This window comes from Ostrea edulis, chromosome 1 (assembly GCF_947568905.1).
Source record: "Ostrea edulis chromosome 1, xbOstEdul1.1, whole genome shotgun sequence".
NCBI classification, from domain to species: domain Eukaryota; kingdom Metazoa; phylum Mollusca; class Bivalvia; order Ostreida; family Ostreidae; genus Ostrea; species Ostrea edulis.
In genome coordinates, this window is record NC_079164.1 from 96,301,308 (window position 1) to 96,320,421 (window position 19,114).

The 19,114-nt window shown below is 34.6% G+C and overlaps 2 long non-coding RNA genes across 2 annotated transcripts; both read left to right on the forward strand.

Moving 5' to 3' along the window:
• The first annotated feature begins 205 nt into the window (after positions 1 to 205).
• On the forward strand, positions 206 to 2,887 carry LOC130046688 (uncharacterized). The gene is made up of 2 exons (XR_008795690.1): positions 206 to 1,398; positions 1,503 to 2,887. It is a non-coding gene; the product is annotated as an uncharacterized LOC130046688 (long non-coding RNA).
• Positions 2,888 to 3,566: 679 nt separating this feature from the next.
• On the forward strand, positions 3,567 to 11,704 carry LOC130046689 (uncharacterized). The gene is made up of 2 exons (XR_008795691.1): positions 3,567 to 3,857; positions 10,941 to 11,704. It is a non-coding gene; the product is annotated as an uncharacterized LOC130046689 (long non-coding RNA).
• The last annotated feature ends 7,410 nt before the right edge of the window (positions 11,705 to 19,114 follow it).

Here is a 19,114-nt window from a genome sequence, read left to right on the forward strand (position 1 = left end):
AAACGAACGGATGTCATGTAAATGTATACCACATTTGTAAACATGGGCTCTCACAACTCTTTTATTAAGAAAATAATAATATCGTTATGAAAATAACTGTTACGAAAATAACATACCTTGAACTACATGTATAAAAGTAATTAATAACAAATATCTGTATAGACCTACTATCTAGGGGTATGAGGGAACCGGATAAAAAGTGGAAGGGGGGGGGGGCATATGTTGAATTATAATTCCCTAGACTATAGTATAGATATACTATTACTTTGAAATTTCAGTGACCTAAGAAATATATCAAACCTGAAGTTTCGTGTTTCACACAAACATGTAGGTTGGCAAAACCTTTTTAAATAATGTAAATTAATCACAAGTCTGCATATGCCCTCTCATAGGCAAATGTATGCACTGTATGATAAGATAAGATAAGATAAGTTTATTCCAATTTTGGGCCCAGAGGGCATAACAGTAAGACATTTTATAAAGAAGGAAATTCAAAAAAGAAAGAAAGTTTACAACATTAACTACAGGTTACAGAGACTGCAAACTGCGTGTGGATGCAGCATGTTGGGGAAACAAGTACATACATATATGAATTGCTAATCATGTATATATACAAGTAGATGGACAGTATCAGTATTATACCAATATATGAATAATAAACTATAATGATTTTTGCAGTTTTAAAGCATTACTTCTTTTTCTGAAAGTTTGCACTAAATATTCACTCAATTTGACAATTACTGGTTTGTCTTCATTAATCATCAACCAAGTAAATTTGTCCTTATTTGTTAGATAGATAAAATTTTTGTTGAGCTTGTATATACCATTAAAAAATATATTTCTCTCTTCAACATAGAATGGGCAATCAGTAAGGAAATGAAATTCATCTTCAACACAATTAAGGTTACTTAATTCACATATTCTTTTGTTTCTTTCTAAAGAAATCTTCTGGCCAGAATTGGTTTTTGTAAATTCATATCTTCCTCTTTCAATTCGAAGGTCATGTGCACTAATTCGAAATCTACATAGAGTTTTTATGTATAAGTAAGATATGTATACTACACGTATGCCCTTCTCTTGACCCACATTTTGTAAATAAAACAGATATGATAAGTCTATGGCAGTTTATGAAAACATATATACATGTCATCTCATTGCAATTTATAATTTTGAAACATCAGTATTTAAATTTTAACTGAATATGTGTTGAGATACAGTTTTAAAATTCACATTGTCTGACGCAATCTAATTACTCAATGGTATAATATAGACCTAACTGTGCAAATATCAATTATGATGATCTTTTTTCTAGGCATCAGCCTGAAGACCGAGGGAGGTTAGATAGGACCAGTGCAGGTTGAAGTGGATTTCGAGTCAACAAGTATAACAGCAAGAGAGGTACTATATCTTTTTTTGATAAACATTTGTAAAGACAATTCTGAGTATATCAGATATTCATCTTTTTTGCTATATTTAAATATATTTATCTATATTTTGAACAGGTACTCCATTTACAGTGATGATGACATATCCCCTGGACCCCTACAACTCCACAAATTTAAAAATGTTTGATCAAGTTCCGAAGATTAAAGAACTACTGCAAAATTTGGGACTGGATGAAAAACATTAATTCACTTATATGAGCTCAGAGCAGTGGATGTTATACAACATACTTTAAACTAAATTGTGAATTTAAGGGAAAACAAGTACATGTCATGTACTCGTATATTACAAGTACATGCCTTTTGAAAGACAATAATATTACATAGATGTAAAGGAAATTTCAATGTTGATTATTCTTTCTTAGATATATTAGTAAAAAATGTGCACATGATAGAATATCAATTTTATAACTTCAATCAATGTGTTTGAATTTTCCTTGTAATTCAAAATTTAAAATCATAGATACATAAATGTATATCAAATTTTTAGAAAAGTTTCATAATGGAACTAATTCCCCCCCCCCCCCCTTATACATACAGTGAACATAGACCTTCACCTGGGGAAAACTTCAGTTAGTTAATGCAATATACATGTGCATGCATTCTCAGTTATCCAATAGTGAGTTTTTGGTTCCATGTGAAACTACAATTAGAAATCTTAAACTTATGAAAGACACACCTATCTGTGAGGGTAAGATGACTCAGATGGACTTACATGTAGTGATCCATGGGCAGTCCATGGGTCTCTTTCCATTGATATTAATTATTTATTGAAATATGAAATGGTTATTTAAACATATTTGGTGTATTATACTGTATAGTGATATAAATTTCTATCAAAAAATATGTATAGATAATAGATTTGGTCCAGATATTACAAGAAATTGTATGAAAAATAACTAAATATTTAGGCAATCATTGTGAGTGCGAAAAGGTCAACTGCAATAGCACACACTATATATCATTCTTAAATGGCTCATAGAAACTTCTAGTATTGTGAGTTTGAATGCTCAATATGGTAATTTGGGAATGCTTAATCATTTAAGGTCAATAGTTTATCTCTGCTGACTGTATCTCTTAAAATTCATTTCTAGAAGGGAGGGGGTAGGGTTACAAAATCTGACATAGTTTCAGATTAAACCTCATTTGGTATATTTTTTTCTATTCAATATTTTAGATACTACTTGACTTATTGTAAAAATGAAATAAAATCAGAAATTTTATGAGCAGAATTTTGTTGTTGTCAGAAAATGTATGCCTGATAGTATTTGAGAAACGCCATATTTAGGGTAAATTTGGCCAATTGCCAAGTCGAATCATGCCAATGTTTTCCTTAGATGCATTTTGAATTTCTAATCCATGTTGATTTTTTATCTGTTTGTGTTTAATTTACATAACTATATATGACAAACAATATTTCTGGTGTCAATAAAATTTTTATTGGCTTTTGTGTTAATTTGCTCAATTGTGGCATTTTTTGCCTTTTGGGGCTGCAAAAGAGGGGATTTCAATCTCGCTTTCCTCGAAAATTAACCTGATTACTTTTGTTGATTTTTTGATATGTTTTAGGATAAAGTCAAAATGTTAAAATAAATAAAATTGAAAAAAATTCAATGAGCGTTTTTTTTGGGGCTAGCTATCAATAGCTACCTTAAGCAAACAGGCTAGGGAATCAAAATACACATCATGAAAAGTGAAGGTAACGAACAGTGATCAGTCTCATAACTCCTATAAAGGTGAAGGTAACGAACAGTGATCAGTCTCATAACTCCTATAAAGGTGAAGGTAACGAACAGTGATCAGTCTCATAACTCCTATAAAGGTGAAGGTAACGAACAGTGATCAGTCTCATAACTCCTACAAGCAATAGAAAATAGATAGTTGGGCCTACACGGACCACTGGATCTTCATTCTTAAGGGTGTACTCTCGTGGTACTTTTACCGCTAGTGAGTCTCCATACATGCATGTGTTTTATTTCGTATGCACAAAGAAAAAACATTAATATCTGTTTATATTTGTAAGTAATGTTAATAAACTAACAAAAAATAATTCAAACATGACAAATTTTTACTTATTTTCTCATTTTACGACATTCATGATGACGTTACGATTGTAAACAAACTCGAGCTCGAAGACGCACACAGTACGATGCCGCATTTAATCTATTCTAAAGCAGACCAGAAACATACATGGGTGATTCGTTAGAAGTAAAACGGCAGTGATAGATCAGTCTGAATCCGATATTCTCACAAGTGAGTGGTAGACAAAGAAAATTAAAGACAAGCAGGCACAACCACGCACATGGTGACACAAGTTACAATACTGTACATAGTGTCAGACGAGAGGGGGAATGGAAGGATGTTAGCGATGTCGTACCCGAATCAGAGGCTGCTGATATAGTATTGAATGAATTGGTAAGTTTTTCAATATACAAGAATTTTTTTATGAAAATAAAATCTACAAACTATGTAGATCTGTACCTAAATTGATCTGCGATCTTCCCGGGTCATACTAAAACAAGTCCCACGGAGAAAATAAGTCCCACATGAGTCCCACGGAGGAAAACAAGTCCCACCATTAAATACGATATTTTGAATGTGTTTTAAAACATATATGTATAGATTATCACTGTTTAAACATAATTTGTAGGGGGGGGGGGAGAGAAATAATGATTTTAGAGGTCATTTTGATCGTTTACAAAATCAAAGAACGATAACTCTTACTAACAGCGTATCACCTATGTACAAGGTCTAAGGCCCACGAATATTTTTGACATTCTAATCTAGTTTTGTTTAAGAACACATATTTTGGATATATAATGTATGGAAAAAAATTCTTTGAAAGTGAATGTCTTTGTAGAAGTTCACCACGATTGATTATAGATATAAACAACGAAACATCTGCACATATTTCTGTACATAGTGCTTCAATAACTAATTAAGTACAAAAACTGAATAAGAATTTATATATACGTATGAAGTATATCTGAATTTTGTATATAACTTTAAAATTATGTTTTTATTTTTATGCATTTATAATTATGAAATCTAGGTTGGTAAATAAAAGTTTTATAAACATATTAAATTACAAAACTATAAAGTTTCTGTGTTAATTTATTTTATTTATTTCATTCTGTTATTCTTTGAAATATCTATATCATGTTGTTTTATACAGAATGCTCAAATTTTTTTCACATTATGAGTGCATTTTCTTAGCTTTTACTTATTCTTTAATTTCTACACTAGGATGCGACTGTTTTGTAAACATATCCTGGTGGTTTTTCTTTTTACTCTCATTCACATGTATAATATATTGTATATCTAAAATAAAAACATATTTTTAAAGTTATATATACAAAATTCTGATACACTACATTAAATGAGTAGAACTCTTAGCCACATAAATGTGTTTCCAGGACCCACGACATGGACGTGGTTCTACAGAAGGCCCCTTTTTATTTTATTTTTTTCTTCATATGTATGTTTTTCTAGGAAATATTTTTACACAACTGCATAAAAATATTCGAGCATATTATCATTAAAGGAACATAAATTTTTCTAGACAAAACATGACAAATTACACCCTGCCTAACCAAGCAATATTCCTGCACACACCCGTCAAGCGGGGGAGGAATACGCCTGATAATTAACCTTTTCTTCCAATTTATTACTGGGATGAGGCTACAGGAATTTTAAGTTTTTTGTTCGGAATGGAGGTGGTTTTTGCATTTCTGACTCTTTTTACTTGTCCCGGTTTTTAGCTCACCTGAACCGAAGGTTCAAGTGAGCTATTCTGATCACATTTTGTCCGGCGTCCGTCTGTCTGTCTGTCTGTAAACTTTTCACATTTTCGACTTCTTCTCCAGAACCACTGGGCTAATTTCAACCTAACTTGGCCAAAAGCATCCTTGGGTGAAGGGCTTTCAAGTTTGTTCAAATGAAGGGCCCCATGTCCCTTTCAAAGGGGAGATAATCACAAAAATGCAAAAATAGGGTGGGGTCATTTAAAAATCTTCTTCTCAAGAACCACTGGGCCAGAAGAGCTGAAATTTACCTGAAAGCTTCCTGACATATTGCAGATTCAAGTTTGTTCAAATCATGGCCCCCGGTTGTAGGATGGGGCCACAAGGGGGGATCAAAGTTTTACATACAAATATATAGGGAAAAACTTTAAAAATCTTCTTCTCAAGAACCACTAAGCCAGAAAAGCTGAGATTTACATGAAAGCTTCCTGACATAATGCAGATTCAAGTTTGTTCAAATCATGGGCCCCGGGGGTTGGATGGGGCCACAATAGGGGATCAAAGTTTTACATACAAATATATAGGAAAAATCTTTAAAATCTTGTTCTCAAGAACCACTGAGCCAGAAAAGCTGGTTTTTACATGAAAACTTTCTGACATAGTGCAGATTCAAGTTTGTTCAAATCATGGCCCCCGGGGGTAGGATGGGGCCACAAGGGGTGGATCAAAGTTTTACATACAAATATATAGGAAAAAACTTTAAAAATCTTCTTCTCAAGAACCACTAAGCCAGAAAAGCTGAGATTTACATGAAAGCTTCCTGACATAATGCAGATTCAAGTTTGTTCAAATCATGGGCCCCGGGGGTTGGATGGGGCCACAATAGGGGATCAAAGTTTTACATACAAATATATAGGAAAAATCTTTAAAAGTCTTCTTCTCAAGAACCACTGAGTCAGAAAAGCTGATTTTTACATGAAAACTTTCTGACATAGTGCAAATTCAAGTTTGTTCAAATCATGGCCCCCGGGGATAGGATGGGGCCACAAGGGGGGATCAAAGTTTTACACACAAATATATAGGGAAAAACTTTAAAAATCTTCTCCTCAAGAACCACTAAGCCAGAAAAGCTGAGATTTACATGAAAGCTTCCTGACAGATTCAAGGTTATTCAAATCATGGGCCCCGGGGGTCGGATGGGGCCACAATAGGGGATCAAAGTTTTACATACAAATATATAGGAAAAATCTTTAAAATCTTCTTCTCAAGAACCACTGAGTCAGAAAAGCTGATTTTTACATGAAAACTTTCTGACATAGTGCAGATTCAAGTTTGTTCAAATCATGGCCCCCGGGGATAGGATGGGGCCCCAAGGGGTGGATCAAAGTTTTGCACACAAATATATAGGGAAAAACTTTAAAAATCTTCTCCTCAAGAATCACTAAGCCAGAAAAGCTGAGATTTACATGAAAACTTCCTGACATAATGCAGATTCAAGTTTGTTCAAATCATGGCCCTCGGGGGTTGGATGGGGCCACAATAGGGGATCAAAGTTTTACATACAAATATATAGGAAAACTCTTTAAAAATCTTCTCAAGAACCACTGAGCCAGAAAAGCTGATTTTTACAAGAAAACTTTCTGACATAGTGCAGATTCAAGTTTGTTCAAATCATGGCCCCCGGGGGTAGGATGGGGCCACAAGGGGGGATCAAAGTTTTACATACAAATATATAGGGAAAAACTTTAAAAATCTTCTTCTCAAGAACCACTAAGCCAGAAAAGCTGAGATTTACATGAAAGCTTCCTGACATAATGCAGATTCAAGTTTGTTCAAATCATGGGCTCCGGGGGTTGGATGGGGCCACAATAGGGGATCAAAGTTTTACATACAAATATATAGGAAAAATATCTTCTTCTCAAGAACCACTGAGCCAGAAAAGCTGATTTTTACATGAAAACTTTTTGACATAGTGCAGATTCAAGTTTGTTCAAATCATGGCCCCTGGGGGTAGGATGAGGCCACAAGGGGGATCAAAGTTTTACATACAAATATATAGTTAAAATCTTTTTCTCAATAACCACTGAGTCAGAAAAGCTGATATTTACAAGAAAACTTTCTGACATAGTGAAGATTCAAGTTTGTTCAAATCATGGCCCCCCGGGGGTAGGATGGGGCCACAAGTGGGGGGGGGGTCAAAGTTTTACATACAAATATAGGAAAAATCTTCTTCTCAAGAACCATTGGGCCAAAGAAGTTGACATTTACATGAAAGCTTTCTGACATAGTGTAGATTCAAGTTTGCAAAGGGTAGTTTGGGCCATAATAGGGACTAAGGTTTTACATGCAAATATATATGGAAAGTCTTCAGATATGGGCCAAAGTGACTCAGGTGAGCGATGTGGCCCATGGGCCTCTTGTTTTGCAATGCGGGCAGTGGATGGAGTGGTAAGTGACCCATCTGTTGATGACTGGGTGTTTGATGGTGGATGGAATTTAAAAAATTTATTCATCCATTTTTTCCTCTGCTCTTCACTCATTCCAATCCAAGCCTCATGGGGTACAAAAAGATGTTTGGCAGGTGAGGCCAGTTCAAAATTACCCCTGCCATGGAGTGCCCCTCTGACATCCATCAATTGACACTCCTGAATCTCCTTTAACCGTTCAATTAACTGAGGCAATTTTGAAACTCGCCAGTCCCCAATAAACTTTATTTTATTGTTCATTGCCTCGCAGAAATTATTTTTCCAAAGATGAGGAATTTTGGAATTTCTGAGTCTTGGCTGAAACACTTTCTCAAACAAGGTCGGAAGTAATTTTTCTGACAAGTAATGAAAAGCCAAAATGTCGTGATATTTTTCAAGAATTTCTTGCTGTTTTTCCAAATACATGATTTTTGAGTTTGCACATAGTAAACCAGAACTTGAGAAAATGGAATTTACAATTGCATATTTTGGGGATTCAGGAACATTGAATTTTGTGAGGTTTCTCAAAGCATTTTCTTGCAAGTGTCTGGAACAAAGTATGTGGTTTGACCCTGGAAATGTTGTTTTTATGGCATTTATCAATGCCAGTTCCTCATCAGTGCCAAAAGTTAAGTTTTCAACTTGCAGATCGAAACCCAAAGCAGATCGAATTTTTGATAGAAAATCACAGTACGTTGTGAATGCCCCATCCCAGTGTAAAAATACAGGCCCTAACATGACAGGAGAGGTGTTCTTCCCTTTCTTTACCAAATTTGGATTGGTGTATACCATTGTTGTGACATAGCAAGCTCCTAAATTGAAAGTCCTATCAATTCCAATAACAGAGCCATTTGAGGCACATTCCTTCATCTCCAGCAATTGCTCATCCGAAAAGCAAATAATATTTGGTGGTTTCTGATCATTGTTGGCAATAATTGATTTTATAAATTTCTCTGACTGTAATTGATTTATAAGTACTTGAAAATCATCTGCACTGTTTTTTTGATGAGCGAATTTTGGTTTTTGACTTCTTTCATACCTGTATTTTTCATTCTGAATGACCTTTAAATCAACTGGATTTTCAGGATCATTGGAATTGACATGTTTAAGAATTTGAATTGGAAGCTTGCCATGTTTCACCCCCTCCCTGATAATTTTCTGCTGTTGAACAGTTGTTCGTTTGTAGGGTTGCTCTGTATTTTTGGAATTTCCATGAGGCAGACACCCTTTCCATTCCCCCAGGTATTCTACAATTGATAATTTTTTAAAATTTTGATTGTCCCCAGGAATGTTTGTAAACCATGTAATACGCCTTTGGTAGTCTTGTGATTTGGCAGATTTTGAATAATACCTTTTCATGACATAAATTTCTGAAGGGTCAGGTTGGGGGTCTAGAGGGACCTGTCGTCTTCTTTCACTTTTGCAGTAAACCCCTTTGCTTTTGTATAATTTTTCCAAAAAATTTCCTTTCATAATATACTCTACAGTTTTCAGTGAATTTCCTGTCCAAGACCCACAATCATCAACAAATTTTCTTTTCTGGTTTTCATCCCCATTCACAGTAAAATTGTTTGCTAAAACAAAGAAAACATTTTCCTTCAACCCCTCAGGAATGTTTACCAAGAACTCTGAATTATCCTCACAAACCAATTCCAAAAGCCTTTCATTGGACAGGAATCTCCCTTGCAAGAAATTCTGATCAGGATTACTATAAGGGGCATCTAAAAGCATGTCAGTCATTCTGATCAATTTCAGATGAAATAACAGACTGGTCAGGGGGAGAATCGTCAGGAGGAGAATCCTCAGACTGATCATGAGGGTGGACATCTGAAGTTTGAAAACAAGATGTATCATAACTGATGGTGGTATCAGAAGAATGTGGTGGTTCTGTCTCAGGAGAAGAATTTCTGTTCAAAACTTTCTCAGAACAAACACTACTATCGAGAGAGGGAAGTGAGTCAGATAAACCAGGGACAATGTCCGAACAGGAGTAGGAGTGGTCAAGCTGAGACAAAGGTTTTGTATCAGAGCTGATGGTGGTATCAGAAGAATGTGGTGGTTCAGTCTCAATGTCGGTGCCAAATGTTTCTGGAGTAGAGTTTTTGTTTAAAGGGCTTTCAGAACAAACACTACTTTTGAGAGAGGAAAGTGAGTCAGATAACCCAGGCACAATGTCTGAAGAGGAGTAGGTGTGGTCAAGCTTTGTAGATGACAAATCATGACTTCTTGAGAGATTTGTTTGAAGTGGTGGAAAGTCAGAGTCTGAAGACAAGTCAATAACTGGAACTTCAGAAGCTGAAAGTAACAAAGGAACAAAATGATTTGCCTCAAAATACCTTTTGCTAAGTGTCATGCTAGACCATAATATAAGCAAAGTGTGTTTGCTTTTCAGAGCACGTGGTTGAAATTCACAGTTTAATATGGCTACTGAAGGATCCTTAAGTCCATTTGCAGAGGGGTAAAAAGATTTGATTGAACGTGAGGTTACAGACGCTGCAGCATGCATTGTCCAGCCACAAGAAAAGTGAAAATTGAGACAGCAGTCTCGAACAGCTTCCTCATAAGGAGAACAGACACACGATCCCGCCTAGTCGATCATGAGCGAATCTCGCTCCTAACGTTCAATGTATCATTATTGAAGCATCATTTTGATTAAAAAGTGTAATCTATATCATTGTTTTAAAAAATCGCCAAAGTATACAGCGAATTTAATTATTTAAAAAGAGTTCAAAGGGAAAAGGGGAGTTTCTCCATCTAGAGAATGATGGCGCGCCATTCGTGTACAAATTAGTTAAAACAAAAGATAATTTTGTTGACTATATATACATGTATAGATATGGGGTTTTTTTGGGGGGGGGGGGGGGGCTACTAGATCTATAATTTGTTTCTAATCAATTTTGGATAATTAAATTAAATTATTTTATCAAAATTTTATTTCAATTATTTCTTCAAAGTGTAATTGTCAAAAAGTTTTAATATGTTGAAATTTGTTTATAGGGTATTGAAAATGCACATTTAAAAAAAAAATCCTGATTAGAATTTTAGCATATATTTCATAAACAGTCATTTATGCACGAACAAATTCATATATAACATTTTGCCTAAGAAATTCTTTTAGAGTAGCAATTTGTTTGACAAGGCATTAAAACATAATCCCTGGCTAGACAAAAATTGGAGTTCGTTGAAGTTAATGTATTAGCAGTCTGGTGGTAAACCTAATAGTATATTCTGTTCTATTGTTAAGAATTTACAGTATTGATAGAAATTGAGTTCCAATGTTTGCTTTTTAGCTACATCCATTTGGTAACCACAATGAGAGGGATGAGTTGTGCTATCATCATATGAAGAACCATACCAGGAAGTGCAGATTTCTTTCTCATGGTCACATGGAAGTTGACTGTTAAAAGCAGTTTCTGGATAATAACTCAAATACTTTACATTCTATTCAAACCAAACTTGGACATATGGATACATGCAAAGACGGGAAGATGCCTGTCAATTTTGGGGTCAGAAGGTCAAAGATCAAGGTCACAGTGTATGGAAATTAGAAAATGCTGATGCGGGGGCATATGTTTTACACATTCTGTAGTTATAAATGAATTAGTATTGTGTATATGCATATATTATTTATGTTTTCTGATTATTTATCCTATAATGAAATAAATGTATAGAATTTGTAAATATGAATTGAAAAATACACATTTTATAACAAAACGTATGATGTTATTGTTTAGAATGTATGTCAGTGTAAGAAGGGGGGTGGGGACACAAAATGGTTAAAATCTTTGTTCCAATGCACACTACCCCACACATTTTTTTCATTTAAATTAAGCAAAAATATGATTCAAATCTACATTTCAGAAAAAGTTTGATACAGATATTCTCCTTAGGTTGAATTTTTTGATGAAATAGGTCTTCAAATTTGTGTGATATTTTATACAATTATGTTAATTAATACTTGATTTTTTGTAGAATTGGTGATGTATTTTATGTAAAAGTTATTGAAATAATCAATTATGCTTAATTTTCATAAAATAAAAGAAAGCCAAGATTATTCTGTCCTTAATATTTGTTTTATAGTGCGTTTCTTGTAAAAATTGGTGATTTTCATGAAAAATTAAGTTTCAGCAAAGGGGCAACTTTGAGGGGCTGTAATTCTTTAAAGTCCACATTAACATACTCTTTTTTATGTTTTAAATGTCTTTCGGATAAAGGTGTATCAGTTAAAATGGTTTATCAAAAAAGTTTGATACTTCTGAAAAAATTCAAACCAGGAGAGAACATACTTAAATCCAATATAGTGAATATTGTATTTTCAAGCTACTTTGTGCGTATCTTTTTGGATGCACCAGATTCTATCATGGCACTCACCATCCCTCAGCTATCATTTTAGTGTCTCTAAAGATATTGATATTGAGTGATGAAGATGCTGTCATTCTTTGGGTTTCAGAAAGATAGCTCAATATCTGGCTGTTCTTGTTGTTCATGTTGTGAACACTCGTGTGAATGTGTCTTCTGTGAAGATCTCTATTACTATAGAGTAGTGAAGGTTCTGCATTTAAGATAGAGGCCATCAACAGTTTTCATATGTAATTTATTGAATATTCCCAATGTGTCAAGATTGTTTCCACCACAAGGACATACAAAATTTTCATTTATACCTTTGATGTGTCTCATTACTCACAGGAATTTTGCTCATAAAGTCTCTTAAGGTCGATCGATCCTCATGTGATGTCATAGGTTTTTGCAAAACCTTTATTTAATTAAATTTTTCACAATATAGAAATATATCTCTCGGAGGAATTTTGTTCACTGAATAAAATAAAAAATTGGGTAAACTTTTGATACTGAAAAAGTTTTTATTTTCCATAGATAATCAATTATTTATAATTTAAAAAATATTGTCAAGGGCAATAACTCGTATGCTGGAATTTCCTCTACTGCATGTCTATGACACAATGATTTCCCTAATATCCACAATTAATTTTGATATATCTATGAATTAGCAGTTTTCTTGAATTGTTGACATTTAAAATAAGTAATTTCAACAAGTTTTAATCAATTTTCATTATTCTGTTTAACGAAAATGTGTGATATTTTATGTTGATATATACTTCTATTTTTGTATGTCTGATATCTTTAAAAAGGTGGCAACATACACATTTTCTTTGGTTATTGATTAAATTAAACTATATTGAGTGGAAATTAATACAGTTTTTCCACTTTCAACCATTAATATTGATAAGTCACATGAGGATCGATCCACCTTAAACATTTGAATGATTAACTTGTGTGCACAGTCTATTGATTTCTTAAGGAGGAATAACACACCTGAGAAGTCTGATGTGGATCGAAAACTTTCTTATTTACCTTGTTTTAGTATACTATTGAGCTGACCAGCTAGGCATTAACATTAAAAGGAATAAACAAGTATTATTACCTAATGTAATTTATAAATTGATATTAAATATTTTTTTCTTTTCCAACTTTAATCAGCAGGGAAAGGTACACAAAATGAGCAGGGATGAAATGGTTCATGTGACCTACTATTATCCGATCATGTGACGGAACTGTTTCCGAGTCACGTGACAAATTGTTTTCTGGTCACATGAGAAACTATTACCCAATTAGCAGATTAGGCATTGAAACAATTACTTCATGCCAACAGTCGAAACTTGGTAGTGACGAAGACCCGGAAAACTGTTGTCCTCGGCCTACAACCTCTGACAACAGTTTTCCTGGTCTTTGACTCAATGATTATATTTCAAACCAACATTAAAATTCAAACAGACCTTTAATTATACCAGAGTCTTTTGTTTGTACACGCATTTCATTTTCTTTGCAACTAATCATGCTATGTCTAATAATTTCTCATCTGACATGTAAATGATACAAATTGATTACTGTTGAAAATGATAATGATTTTCATTTCTGCACTGGTAGCATCAAATTTTGTGCCCCATGGATCTTATAGTTTCATTTAATCCCCAAGACTCCATTGGCAAGGCTGACGTAAGTTTAACTTTTAATGGAAAAAAATTTGTATTATATAAATATATATGATACAGTGTAGTTAAACATTAAATAGTTTTTCATTAATTTTACTATATTAGAGCCAAAGAAAGAATTTTGTATCGGTTTTGCCAATTGAGTTTCTGCCCTTGATTGATTCTCTGTCTGCCCGGGCTTCATCAGTTGGGAGGCATGTATACATTCAATTATCTACCATCTCTAGAAAAGTGATATCGTTGAAGGACAGTTCATAATGGAGGGAGGTAATCTTCTCCATCACTTTCATGCTGAAAGTCTTGCTGCGTCTCATCCAAATTGAAGATGGTAGATCCTGTTGAATATACTTGTTAGTTCCCATTAGGTATAGACTAAACTGTTAACAGAAAAGAAATCTTAAAATGAATAGAAGATTAATATCTCCCCCGCAAGGCACATTGAGTCATATATTCATATGTTTATGCACGCCAACAGACGCACTCAATTGCAATTGGTCACCTGAGTAAAACATGAAATGTAATATAAATTACAGTTGTCAATTTGTACTTAGTTTGTTTCAGGTTCACTTTATTTACTTCGTTCATGAAATTCAAAAAGGATGTGCAGTGTCATGTTGCTTTCTCGCATAACCATGAAACCTTTACAATCTCAAATAGTGTGGGAACTAATCATCAATTTATACAAATTCACAATCATGATGCCTTCATATATACGAAAGGAATTGATGGTTGTTAGTTTTGGTTATTTGTTATTGAGTCTTTGGGGGGGGGGGGGTGTCTAATTTCAATTTTACCACATTTCATCTAATGTGTACCTCTAAACTATAAATGAAATTGAATAACGCAATGTTTCATTATCTCTAAATCGAATTTCATCTGCCTCCTGTCAGTGTTGTAGACTGGTGTCTCACCAAGTTTGCTGAAACCCACACTTCTATTCCGCCGTATGTCGAATGGCTTTGTGGACGTTAAGATATTTTTAACAACCTCTTTGTCCTCGGCTGATGAAGATTTGGTATGCCTTGATGATTTAGGCTTAATTTGAAGGTTAATTTCCAAACTTCTGCACACTTCATCGACAGCTACCCTTGCAGAAGCCGTTCTCAGTATAGTCTTTTCTGTCTTGTTTGCCCCCAGTTATCGAATGAGAGCTTTCTGGGTTCTGACAGAGTGTTCTTGAACCAAATCGGCCTCTACATTTCCATCTGCTCCCCTTTAGTGTTCACAAAGCATGATTCCAATATATGGAGTTTCATCAAAGGTGACAGAGTGTACTCTACTTTGTATATGAAATCCATGGATTCGAACATGTATTTACTCTAAGATGACGTTAAGTATAGGAAAGGAATGGCTGTTTTAGATTGGGTACTACCTGATGAATGTTGCCCGTCTTTGCTGTTTCCTCAAGTAGAAACCAGTGGCAGAGGTTGAGGCAGTAGGCATACAACTGATCTGAGGGAACTGCACAATGGTTCTCCAAGTCGAACTGCAAGAAGCTGCTCAATAAATATTGCAAATGACATGTATGATATTATCAGATATGTATGATAAATCAAACTGCATTATTATAAAGTGATCATGTTCAAACACTTACCTTTAATTAGTAACAAATTATTAACAGATTGTTATACGAGTGTATATTAGTTGTATTAGGTATGAAGAGATCAGTGAAAGGGGTGGTTAATAGTAAAATTCATAGGGACCTTCCAAAAGCACCACTTTTGACCAAATGATATCATATTGGTAGTGATGGAAATTGAACCCACAAGTCCCCATATGAAACACAGGTAGAACAAGTAATGGTTATCAAACACATAAAATAGACACATAAGAGAAGAGGACCACAAGCCTAATCGGTCACCTGCGTATCAGTTCACTGAGTGACTCAGGTGACCAAAATGAAATTGTGCAGTAATAAGGATACATGGAGGCACCGAGTCCTAAACCCACCAAACAAGTTTGGTTACGTTGTATGACACATGAAGCTTGTGTAAAGAAGTGCTAGACAACACGCATGAAGATGTGGAAAAACCAAATGCATCAACTTATCTGGATCAACTTCTGTAATCACACTATTCATCATCCCTTGTGCTTGGATTTGGGTATGGCCCATTCAAGAAGTTCAACAGTTGACCCCTTAAATCAAACATTTTATGAAAGTAAGTAAATATTTAAGATATATCAAAACTTACTGGTAATGACTAAGAAATTTCTCTAGAGCATTTTCAATTTCTTTGCCTCTCTCAGATTTTGTCATGTTGTCTACGATGTTGATATTCTCAGTTGGAACTCCATCCTGACATGAAAAGAACTCTTTAACCAATTCCAAAATCATGGTTTGCCTATTAATAACAAAAACTCAAAGTGAGGCTTAAATTTCCCCTTGACTTTTCCTGTGATGTCATTTCTTTGCAGTTTGCACTTGAAGAATGATAACGAGCCCGGCTCTCGACAACTTTTCATGGAAAATAGCACTTTAAATGCTTTCTGTAAAAGAAAATTTTGAATTAAACATGCACATGTCTACAATCCCTGCATTGTTTAATATTGGACCAGAATTAAAACATTTTGGTTTTTGATCTGCCATAAGGAAATGACCCTCAATGACTAAGTCAAACACAACCTTTGAGTCGAGTATAAGACTAAGTAAAGGTATACAAGTTTTATGGTGTATTATACATACTAAGAAGGTTTTTTTTAAAATTCAAAGTGTGCTGCCAACAATACCTGTAGAATGTTTTGCTTCAAGTGCCAAAATTCAATAAATATCTCTCCTACATCATCCAGGGGTGTGATTTTTCCTCTTTTCAGAGGAAATCCTCTGATTTGCTCAGTTTTCGAAAAAATGAAGCACTCTGGATTTGATCTAAAGTGGCAGAAAATGATATTTTTCCAGGTAGGGTGAAGTGTTTTCCTCCCTTTTGGACCAGTTTTCCTCTAATTTCAGTCACATCCCTGATCATCAAAGCGCTGCTTTGGATTTCTTGACAAAGAGCGAACGGCCTTAGCCTCTTATAAACGACATCTGGTCAACTGATCCCCTCCAATGACTATAGGATGATCTTTTAGTTTCTCATCACTTCCTAAATGATTTGAATTGAAAAATACAGTTTGGTCTAATTATGTGTTCAACAGTAAATTAACTTAACAATAGCCCCACAGGCCTTATCGATCACTAAAGATGCTTCATACTAAATTTGAAAAGAATTGGAGTGATAGTTATAAAGAAGAATTTAACAATGTCTATTGTTCACACATTTAATAAATGGCCATATTGATACCCCTTGGATCATGAAATTTACACTTTTTGTAGACGCATTCCTACTCTACATCATCATGCATTTATTTTTCTTGCACATGTGTGGTTCTTGAGAATAAGATTTTTGAAAATTGGTCAATTTTGGGCAGTTTTTAACTGCCCTTAAGGCCCCAGGGGTGCAGAAGTCCTGAAATTGTCAAAGATGCTTCATACCAAATTTGAAAAGAATTGGACTGGTAGTTATCAAGAAGTTAAAAATGTTCAATTGTTAACGCACGACAGATGACGCACGACGACAACTAATTGCAATAAGTCACCTGAGTTTACTAATTTAAAACAAATTTTCACGTTAAATTACCAAATGCTTCAATAAAATGACTTGTAACAGTCTCCTCAATCTCGTCTAAAATACTTAGGCAATCTTCATGCTTGGTCTCATTCTTTAGCATGATGGGGAGCTGTACAACTTTTGATTTCTTCTTCATTTGGCCAGAGTACTCAAAGTGACGATTTCCTTCAAATGCCTCTATCCACCGAAATCCATCCTCTGCCTTCAAGATACGGCTTATCAGGACCTTTAAAGAATGTTGCTGTAGACCACTTTCAATTCATAATTATTGAATGAGAATTATATTTGAATTACGTGGTTTTTTTTAAGGCCAGAAAGTGTTATGTTAATTATTCACAACAAGAAATAATTGTAAAAGGATGCCATTTTGAAAAGTTCAAGCTCACCATCTCCTTCGCCATACTTAATTACCCTTCCATACTAAATATCACTGACAACAGACGATGTCAAATTCAGTGTAATCAATTACTAGTTAAACTGTACATGTCACCTGAGAGCCTTTAATTCTAGAATAAACATATTTCATTTATAGCAAAAAAGAAAATGAAAAGAAATAAACCCATCTCCTATTAGGCCAAATAAAATAATATGTGTGGTTCCGGTTACACTCCCTTAAAAAATAGGGTAGGTAGGTAGGGATTTTATTTTTATTTATATACCTTGTAGCATTGCATCATCTGGGTTTTTTCTGTATCGTTCAAAATAAAATCATGTTCTTGTAGCACTGCAAGTATTGGTTTGTCATTTGATAATCCTAACGTTGGTTGTGCAACTCTCGGAAATATCATAAAGAAAGGTGTTCTGATCTCACCTAGTGTACAGAACCAATAAAACATGTGAAAATATTGCAACATAAACATGTATAGCATCAATCCCTTCGTACAATGACCTTAAACATTATATCATCCACTTTCATAGGCAGTGTAATGTTCCATCATTTGAAGTCCTTATTAAAATTGAATTCATACCAAACATGTTTTTTACATACCATAACATCAAGGTTGTGTCCTGCAATTTTGATCATTGGGTTATGTTTCAGGTACTTAAAGGGAAAGGCAACCCTAACCACATAGTTGCTTTTATGAATAAAGTATCACTTACTGATGTCGTAATTGACAGTCTTTAACTACAAAAATCCTTGTTTAACAATTAAATCAATCTTAATATATCATGTATTTTAAATTACCCGCCGCTAAGAGAGTGGCCATTGGAGTTTTAATTTATGACGTCACACCGTCTATTCCGGTTTATTTCATCAGCAGTACTGTAAACATGACAAGTCACGAACAGTTAAGTTTGGAGCCGTATAGATTTGAGCCCGTTCTTTCGCAAGAAGAAATTGAGAAAAGAAGACGTTCAGTCGAGTCGCAGACCAGGCAGACGGTACACGTTCTTCATACAAATGTCTCGAACCTCAACTTGTCATTACGCAAATAATGGATCCACTGTTTACGTAGTGGATTCTTTCCAAATGACTTGGTTGAGTCGGGAATTTCTAAAAGTAACCTTTTCTCACATCTCCCCTTTGCATTAGTGTAATTAACTGCTTGCCAGGAAGGCATCAACCTATTTATTCGTAAGATCTACCACATGCACATCTTTGATGATCTCGCAGGTGCTTGGATTCAGCGCCCCCCCCCCCCTCCGAATAAGCTACATGTAAAACTTATACGGTACCAATTTTGATGCACCAGATGCGCATTTCGACAAATAATGTCTCTTCAGTGATGCTCAACCGAAATGTTTGAAATCTGAAATAACAATGAAGTTTTAGAGCTATTATAGGGGAAAACAGTGTGCCCAAAAACAGTGGAGTCAAATTCATCTAAGGATAAGAGCTATGCGTAA